General features: G+C 39.2%; 1 pseudogene; it reads left to right on the plus strand.

Annotated features, from left to right (window-relative positions):
• Positions 1-8,150, plus strand: part of LOC102851605 — a 17,237-nt pseudogene extending 9,087 nt beyond the window's left edge.
• Positions 8,151-10,432: the final 2,282 nt, after the last annotated feature.

The raw sequence follows: 10,432 nt of genomic DNA on the forward strand, positions 1-10,432 counted from the left end.
CACTGTGGCAATTGGACAATTAAAACAGACATTGGGGGGGGAGGAAGAAGAACGAACTGGGGATGAGGGTGGAGAAAACAGTGCAACAATGAATGAATGAAAACCCAAAATCTCTGTAAATGTTCATTAAAACTAATACAATAAGGAAAAAAAAGAGATATGCAAATCAAAACCCCAGTGAGGAACCATCTCACTCCAGGAACAGTGGCAAAGTTTAACAGCGCATCAAATAACAGATGTTGGAGAGGACATGGAGAGAAAGAAACTCTTATACATTGTTGGTGGAATTGTAAAATGGTACGACCATTCTGGAAGGTAGTTTGGTGCTTCCTCAAAAAGCTGAACATAGAAATTCCATATGACCCAGCTATTTCACTACTCGTAATATACTCTGAGGAAATGAGAAATGAGCCACAAATGGAGATTTGTACACCAATGTCCATAGCAGCATTATTCACCATAGTAAGAATATCTAAACAGCTCAAATGTCCAACTAGAAAGAAATATATTGAGAAATTATGGTACATTCACACAGTGGAATTCTATGCAGCATACAGGAGCAATGATTTTGTAAATTATTACCTAACTTGGAGGGACAGGAAAGCATTATGCTGAGCGAACTAACTCAGTCCCACAGGATAAATATTGTATAAAACTATTATTGTAGACTGCGTTTAAGGATCCAAGAGGGGTAGGAGAGGTTGGAAGCAGATGGATGAGGATTTGCAAGGGGCAGGGGGATTAATCATGGGATTATACAATTGATGGATGGGGTGGGGGGGCGGTGAGGGAAATTCAAAGAATTTGTTCTTGAAAACAATGTATTCAAATTTTGTAAATAAACTAGTAAAAACTAAAACCCCCAAAAGTTAGATAATAAAGACAATGTAATAAGAATCTATGACTTTGAGTTATAATAATGACAAAGAATATTAAATATAATGTTGCTATTATGTGCCCTCGAGTCACTTGCAACTCATAGCGACCCTATGCACATCGGCTTTAAACTCTGTCCTATCCTGAGCCAGTCCCACTGACTCTGAAACACCTTCCACCATTGTCTCAGTTACTGTGTCAATCTGTCTCATCCAGAATCTTATTCTCCTGCACTGTTTCTCCACACTTTCAAGCATGACGTCCTTCTCCAAGAACTAGTCCCTCCAGGCAACACGTCCAAAATATGTGAGACAGGGTATTCAAATCCTTGCCTCCAAGGAACAACTTTGTTTACCTTCTCCAAAACAGACCTGTATGCTCTCTTAGCATTCCATGGTATGTTCAATACCCTTCTCCTCCACTACAACTCAAAGACATCAATTCTTTTATATCTTTAGTCATTGTCCATCGCTCTGATGCTTAGCAAGTAATTGTGAGGACCATGGCCTGGATCCTCAGAGAGCAAGGAAACACTGTATGGTTCAAAATCAGGAAAGAAACATGTCAAGGATGTATCATGCTTCCATACCTATTCAATCTGTTTGCAGAACAGGTTACTTGGGATCCTGGACTATATGAGGAGGGATGTGGCATCAGGATTGGAGAAAGATTCATTAACAACCTGCATTGCATAGATGACACAACCTTGCTTACTGAAGGTGAAGAGGACCTGAAGCATTTGCTGCAGAAGGTCAACTAGTCTTCAATATGAATTGAAACTCAACATCAAGAAGACAAAGATTCTCATTGGTAGACCAATTGATAGTATCAACAGATGGAGGTATCAAGAGAATGAGGTTATTAATAATTTCAGATTGCTGGACCCCACAATCACCACTCTTGGCAACAGCAGTTAGGAAGACAAAAGACGGATTACATTGGGGAAATCTGCTGTCAGGAACATTTCCAAAGTGCTAAAGAGCAATGATGTCAGTCTAGATACTTAAGGTGCACCTGATCCAGGCCATTATCTTCACAATTACTTGCTATCCATCAGAAAGCTGGACAATGACTAAAGATGACAGAAGAATTGATGCCTTTGAGTTGTAGTGCTGGAAAAGAGTATTGGACATATGATAAACTGCCAAGAGAATAAACAAGTCTGTCTTGGAGAAGGTAAAACAAAATTGTTCCATGGAGGCAAGGATCTTGCTGCTCCATCTCACATATTTTAGACATGGTGCCAGGAGGGACCAGTCCTTGGACAAGAACATCATGCTTGGGAGGGTGCAGGGACAGTGCTGGAGAGGGAAACCCTGGATGAGATGTGTGTCAGAGTCAGTGGGACTGGCTCAGGATAGGGCATGGTTCAGAGCTATTATACATAGGGTCACTATGAGTTACAAACTCATGGCACAAACTCAGCTCGATGGCACCCAACAACAACATGGCCTGCATCAGGCTCACTTTAGTATACTAAGCCTGTCAAAAGAATTAAAAAAAATGTCTTGGAAGAACTGGAATAAATTGTAAGGATTGGGTAGACTTCAATAACTTTGGACATATCATCAGGGAAGACAAGACCCTGGAGAAGGTATTATGTTTCATAAATCAGTTGGTCAGCAAAAAAGAAGACCCTGAATGAGATGGATTGACAGTCTTTACAACAATGATCTCAAACATAGTAATAATAGTCCAGATATTGTAAAACCAGGCAGTGTTTCCATCTGTTTTTCGCTGGTGCACTATAAGTCAGAACTAATTGAACAGCAACTAACAATGATCTTTGTAGAAAGCAGAATACTAGGTCTCACTCTCTTCCGGGAGTAGTTACCAGCACTAATGTCAATGACTCTTGACACATCTAAGTTACATCAGAAAACACAGATACACAAGTCTTTGGGCTTAGTTACTTCCTGAACTGTACGCACCATAGCTTGACACTCATATCCCAGGATCATCTTACTTTTCTCATTTAGCCCGCTATTTTTGGACCAATTTTAACACTCCGTTTGCCTTCCATCTAAGTATATTCTTTCCCTAGGGGCACAATGGTCTCTCATGTTAATAGACGTTGCCTCCCATTGCAGACATTCCAGACATGTCTGAATACATGGGTAAATACTCATTAGATTTAGATTCTTTCTATTATATCTATCATAATTATTGCTATTATCCCATCATCATCATCATCATTATCATTATGGTGATGATAATGATGATGATGATGAACTAGGGTCTATTAATGACACTTTCTATATATCAGACCACGTTGGTGGAAACTAGATGCATTCATTTCTTCCATCTCATTTTCTCAGTATAAAAACTTTCCTCAAAGAACTCCAAGATTTAACAAAGCTAGCATAGCATTTTTCTTCTTTAAAACTGTCAATATGTTATACATTAGAAGGAAAACCCCCCATTTAATAGGTCTAGCACTGTATTTTCTTAAATATATGCCTAATAATTCAAAGAAAATAAGGAAAAAAAGAAAGATATTTCAAGATTACCAGTGATAAGAAATAAATACTTGTAAAATATTTGCTTTTCAAAAACTTCTTAAAAATCTAGGCTTTAATAATACTTTATCTTTCAATTATAAGTCTTTGGAAAGAACCAGAACTATTCAGACTTCAAATATCTTACCAATAGAATGATGGCAATGCAAGATTATCACACACACAATTATTTGAAAAATCATTTAGTGACTATAGCAACAAACTGAGTATGGAACAAATGATAAGTCTTTTCATTTCTGATATATTGTAATTCATCTATAATTACAAACATACCATGTTAAATGTCAATTTCAGAAAGCTACAAACAGATATGTTAGGGAAAAGTGCAGCCAGGGTCCTCTTTGGGGGCAGGGATGAGGAAGCTTCATCTCACATACTATGGGCATGTTGCTAGGAAAAGGGACCATCATGCTTGGAAAGGTAGAGTCAGTGAAAGAAAGGAAGACTTCTAACAAGATACACTGACACCGTGGCTATGGCAACAGACTCAAGTGTGGTCAGAGATGATGCACAGGATAGGTTAACAGGGTTATGGTCTGTTATTCAGAGGATCACTATGAGTCATGCTCAACTTGATGGCACCCAAACAACAATTGTCAAAGTAATGAGAATGCAACAAGTAGATAAATGCATAGATCAACAGACATGTATTAGTTAACTAAGGCTTTATAGCAAACGTTCAAAACATTTCATCACCGTTATGTTGCACATGTAGGTTATGGCCACAAACAAAATATTTTTTTCCTCAATATCTGTGGAAAGAGATTCTGTAGAGTCTCATTATTCATAATAATTATGTTCTATAAAATCCTCATGGATGCTGAATTAGCAAATAACAAGCTAGCTAAGTACATTAAATGATTCAAACTTTTCTCTAGGCTTAAATATTCTCTTGCTCTATGCATGTGCATGTCTATGAATCACAATAAAAACTGTATATTAATATTGAGGCTTCATATGAATTTTCTTGGTTTTAGGTGCTATCAGATGGCCCTGTCTCATTGCAACCCTACGTATAACAGTCAGAATCCTAAACTATCCTCACAAACACTGATGTGCTTAAGCCCAAAAAGACTTCATTAGTAATCAGGTTCAGCTTTACGTATTTATTTGTATTATTTGGTTATAAACCTATGACTAAGAAGTTGTAAGTAACGTTATAAAACATTGGAAAACAGAGTGCTCCCTAGAGGGAAAAGTAGTGAAGACTTGGTCTCATATACTTTAGGCACATTATTAGTAGGACCCAATTCTTGGGAAAGAACATCAAGCTGGGAAAGGTAGAGGATCAGAGAAGAGAAGTAGACTCTCAAATAGATGGATTACCACAGTGACTGTAGCTATACATTTGATATCATGTCGAGGATGGCACAGGGCAAAGCAACGTTCACATCTATTGTTCATAGGTTCATAAAGTAGTAGGTGACTCGATGGCACCTAACGATAACAACAACAGAAATAAGTGAGATATATGAATAAAAGGAAATCGCAGCCTTGTTTTTCCTTGTTCACCTTCCTACCTTCCCTAGTTCCCCACCACGTCTATGGATCCCTATCATCAATTCTTGTTGTTCTACTGAAGCTGGGTTCTATGTCTCTGTGCACATTGACTTGGTGAATAACAGCCAGTCTTATCTGATCTCTGGTAGAAGTGTTTGCATTGAGCCTACAAATGAAGAAGAAATCATCTCAAGTATTGATTTTTGGATTACAAAAACTTAGCAAATAAGCAAATGTATATATGTAAATAAAGGATCTGTGAATAATGAGAAACAGCTACATATATTACCGATAAGCTATTTCTGGTGGCAATAGTTGGCTGTGATGAAATATGTCATGCTTGTTTATTTACTATTTTAAGGACATTTTTAGAGCTGTCCAAAGAAACTCATACTTTTACTTTAAAAATTTTAAAAAAAATGTATTAGATTCTGTGATTAGGATGTAAGTTATAAAAAGCATTAATCAAATGTAGATATTGTCCTAAATGACTGATATTAAGAAATAGTACTTACTCATCTATACTTTCAATGTTGAGAGATATAGGAAGTGAGAAAGTGAGAATATCTATGTGGTGGCACAGCGATTAGAGACTCAGGTGCTAATCAGAAGTTCAGTGATTCAAACCCATTAACTGTTTCATAGGAAAAACATGCAGCAGTTGGGATCTATAAAGGTTTACAGCCTTGGAAAGCCTATGAGTTAAAACTAACATCAATGCATACAGATTTTTCAGGGGAGACCGGACTGTAGGTGTGTGCTTGTTATACTGCTGCATAATAATCATTTAAAAGAAACATCTATTATCTCACAATTTCTGAGTCAATAAAACAAAGCAGCTGAGTGGGATAGTTCAGTCCCAGGATCTCTCATGAGGTTGAAATTGGGATGTCAGGTAGGACTACAATCTTCTGAAACTTTGATTAGAGCGGTGGGACCCACTTCCATGATGCATGATGACTCATTCATGTAACTGATGATAGGTCTTAATTCCTCGTCACTTGGGTCTCTCCATAAAACTGCTTAAGCATCCTCACAACATGGCTATTTTTATGACCTGCCCTTAGAAATCGCATATCATCCATTCATCACATATATTGCTTTTACTGGTCAGCTTTATCTAATATAAGAGGAAACCTCAAAAATGCATGATAACCACAGGGGGCCATATTGAAAGTTGGCTACTCTGACATGTAACACAGTCTTCCCAGGTCTCACTTATGTAGAGTATCTAAGTCAAATTGATATTTCGAACTTCACTATTTCGTGCCTTGAGCACTAAAAAGACATTCCCAACTCCCAAAAGTCTTCTTTCCCCAGCATTTCAGAGTTCCCAGAGGGTTGTGGCCACTCTAGTGTCATACCATTCTCCTCAGATTGCTGTTGCATCACTCCCCTAGCCAGGGTCACCAAGGAAATGAAGCCTTTGCTATCAATCCAGAAGGTCTTTGTTTCAATGTCAAGATATTTCCTCTCTTCTCAGAATGATCATTCTTCACTGGTGATGATGTCTTTTTTTTAATTAGGTAATTCTTGGGTTCTTCCTCTCTTAGTTTACATCTCTTAGATTCTTCCTCCCTCCACTTATATCTCTGTCAAAAGGCTCCTCAAGTCTCATACAAATAATACATCTCACCAGTTCACTCAAGTGGCCTAGCTCTCTGTTGTTGTTGGGTACTCTCTAGTCAACTCTGACTCATAGCAATGCTAAGAACAACAGATAGAAATCTTGAGCTGTCCTGAAACTATGGTCACATTTTTAAGCCCATCACTGCACTCACTATGTCTGTCTGTCTCATTGAAGGCCTTTCTTTCACTGATTTTCTGTTTGTCCCAGCATGATGTCTTTTACCAAAGACTGGCAGCTCTGACAACATTCCCAAAGTATGTAAGATGAACTTTCACCATCCTTGCCTTCAAGAAGTACCCTGAATACACTTTGTCCAAGACATTTTGTTTGTCCTTTTGACAGTCCATGGGATATTCAGTACTCTTTTTCACAATTCAAACTCATCAATTATTCTTCAATCATCTTTATTCATTGTTTAGTATGGTTTTTTGTCATTATTTTGTGTCATTGAATCAAAACTGACTTATAGCTGACCCTCTAGTGAGTTTTCAGAGGCACCTAATCCCATAGGAGGAGATTGCCCACCCTTCTACTACAGAGTAGCTGGTGGATTCAAACTGTGTACCTTAACGATTTCAGCGGTGGTTTCTTACCAGTAGGCCATTATCACTTTCTACAGTATTTCCATTGTAGTAGCCTTTTAAAACTCTCTTCTCCTTTCCTTTTCTAACCAGCTAAATAGGTAGGTGGAATGATACACATGCACAGACACACTCATAAGTCAGTTTTTGATATTGTGTGACTCGAGCATTGGAAGCATGACCACTGGTAATTCAAATACCAGCAGGGACCCCCAGGGTGAACAGGTTTCAGCATTGCTGCTAGACTAAAGTTAAGAACAAAGACCTAGCTCTTTTTCATGGCACCACTGGGGCAAGAGGCTGCTTCACCAGGGAGCTGAACATCTTCCCAGCCACAGGCTGCCAAAAACTCATTGAAGTGGATGATGACGGAAAACTGTGTGCATTTTATGAGAAATGAATGGCCACAGAAGTTGCTACTGGCTCTCTTGGTGATGAGTGGGAGGTATGTGTTCTGAGTCAGTGGTGGGAACGATAAGCAAGGTTTTCCCATGAAGCAGATGTCCTGGACCATGGTTGAGTTCACCTGCTGCTGAGTAAGGGGCACTTCTGTTACAGACCATGGAGAACTGGAGAGAGAAAGCACAAATCTGTCCAGGGTTGCATTGTGAGTGCCAATCTAAGGGTTCTCAACTTGGTTATGGTGAAGAAAGGAGAGAAAGATATCCTACGACTGATTGATCTTACTGTGCCTCATTGCCTGGGGCCAAAAAGAGCCAGCAGAATTTGCAAACTCTTGTCTCTTTAAGGAAGATGATGTCCATCACTATGTTGACTGAGAAAGCCACTGAACAAAGAGAAGAAACTCAGTATCAGAATCCCCAAGATTCAGCGTCCTGTTATTCCACGTGTCCTGCAGTGTCTGTGCATTTTGCTGAAGAAACAGCGCACTAAGAAAAATAAAGAAGATACTGCAGAGCAGGCTAAGCTTTAGGCCAAGAGAATGAAGGAGCCAAAGAAAAACACCAGAAGCAGATCGCCAAGAGATGGAGGCTGTCCTCTCTGAGAGTTTCTACCTCCAAATCCAAATTCAGTCAGAAATAAAATCCTCTATGTGTGGCAAATAAATGAGCTCATGTGATACAAAAAACTAACAACTCACAACTAGCTATTTTCAAAACCTAGTCAGCAAACCCCCCCTCTGGATCACAACAATGTTGTTTTCTTATTGCTGGAAGACGAATACCGTAGGTTGAAAGGCACTCAAAATAGGCAGAGACCTAAATAGTGGACTGTTGTAGTTGGTTGCTGTTGATTCAACTACACCTCATAGTGACCATTTTAGACAACCAATCTGAGCAGTGTCATATCCTGTGTAATCCTCACAGTCCCTGATGCACTCAAGCCCAATGCTGCATGCAGTCTTCACATCAACACACCTGGTCAAGAATCCTCCTTTTTCACTGCACCTCCACCTTCTCAAGGATGATGTCCCTCCCTGAGGAATAACCTCTTCTGGCAACATATCCAAAGTATGTGGGCTGAACCTTCATCATCTTTGCCTCCAAGGAGTATTCTGGCTGCACCTTCTACAAGACATAGTAATTTGTTCGTCAGTTCAAGGGATCCTTAGCCCTCTTTTCCAACACCACAGTTCAAAAGCAACAGCTCTTCTTCTGACATTCTTAGTCATTGTCCTCATGCACTTCAGGTGGTCCTATTCCAGTACAAAACAGATGTAGGAATATAGTCCTGGAGCAGAAGGTCAGAGAAAAAGACCTTCCTCCAGAACCATTAGAGAGAGAAAGCCATCACTTAGAGTTGGTACCTGGGACTCGGACAGGGAGCCTTCTAAATTGTGAGACTTATCAATCAGTTTGTTATATTAGAAAGTTGATCTATAAATATTGCCAATTACTTTGTACCTTAGATGTCTATATTCTTGCTTGTTTATAAGTGTTCTAACTAATGCAGCACTTGTCTGTCAGTTTGTTGTACTTTTATGTTACTGTGCTGTTGAAAGCTATGCCACTGGTGTTTGAAATGCCCAAGGGGTCATCCTTGATGGACAGATTTTAGTGAAGCTCCAAGATTAAAACAAATAAAGAACAAGGACTGACCATCCATTTCTGAAATATCAGGCCTCTGAAAGCCCTATGCAGCAATGGACCAGGGTGTAGAAATTATCTTGAAGATGGCACGGGACCAAGCAGTGTTGTACTCTGTTTTCCAAGGGTCCTCACAAGTTTAGTCAGTTCAATGAAAACATAGTAACAACATAGATGATGATAGGTAGGTGGGAAAGAAGAAAGGACAAAAGGAAGGTTGGATGTTATTGTTGTTAGGTGCCATCGAGTTGAGTATGACTCATAGTGGCCCTATGAACAAGAGATCTGAAACCGTGTCCTATCCTTGTGACATCTTCATCATTTCTGACATACTTGAGTTCACTGCAGGAGTCATGTTGATGCCTATGGTTGAGGGTCTTTCTCTCTTTCATCATCCACATTTTTTAGCATGATAGCCCTCTGAAAGGAATAATCTCTCCTAACAACATTCCCAAAGTATAAAAGAGAAAGCTTTATCATCTTTGCCACTAAGGAGCACTCTGACTGCATTTTCTCCAAAACTTACCTCTTTGTTATTTGGTAGTCTATGGAACTTAATGCAACCACTGCAGTCAAGTTGATTTTAACTCAAAGCTACTGTTCATTAAGGTTCTGAAGCTATAAAGCACAACAAGAGATTTCCCATCTTCATCCTGAAGAGGCATTTATAAATTTAAATCACTAGAGAAGCATGAACTTACAACTTACTAGGGACAACACCACCAGAGCAAAACAAAAATTATGAGGGAAAAGGGAAACTTTCTCAAACAATTGTTGAGTCTCCTAACCAGATTCCCCCCTTTCCATAAGCTAAACTTCTGTTGCCACCATATTTGACCAAATAGAGTCCCTTCTCAATGACTTGGTAGGCATCTGAAAGCGGAACATTGACTAAGGATGACAGAAGAATTGATGCCTTTGAGTTGTGATGCTGGAGAAGAGTATGTAACATGCCATGGACTGCCAAGAAAACAAACATAACTGTTTTGGAGAGGGAAGAAACAGGTTATTCCTTAAAGGCAAGAATTTTGAAAGTCCATCTTACCTACTTTAGGCCTGTTTCTAGGAGGCACTAGTCCTTGAAAAATGACATCATGCTTGGAAGGGTAGAAGGTCAGCATAGCAGAGAAAGATTCTAGATGAGCTGAATTGAAACAATGACTGTGGCAATGGGTTCAGTTATGTCAGAGACAGTGACATTGGCTCAGGATGAGGCAGGGCTCAGAACTATCTTTCATGGGATCACTTAGTTGACTCGATGGAAGATAATAACAACAA

The sequence above is a fragment of the Elephantulus edwardii genome, unplaced genomic scaffold (assembly GCF_000299155.1).
Source record: "Elephantulus edwardii isolate Elephantulus edwardi_28Jun2011 unplaced genomic scaffold, EleEdw1.0 scaffold00010, whole genome shotgun sequence".
NCBI lineage: Eukaryota > Metazoa > Chordata > Mammalia > Macroscelidea > Macroscelididae > Elephantulus > Elephantulus edwardii.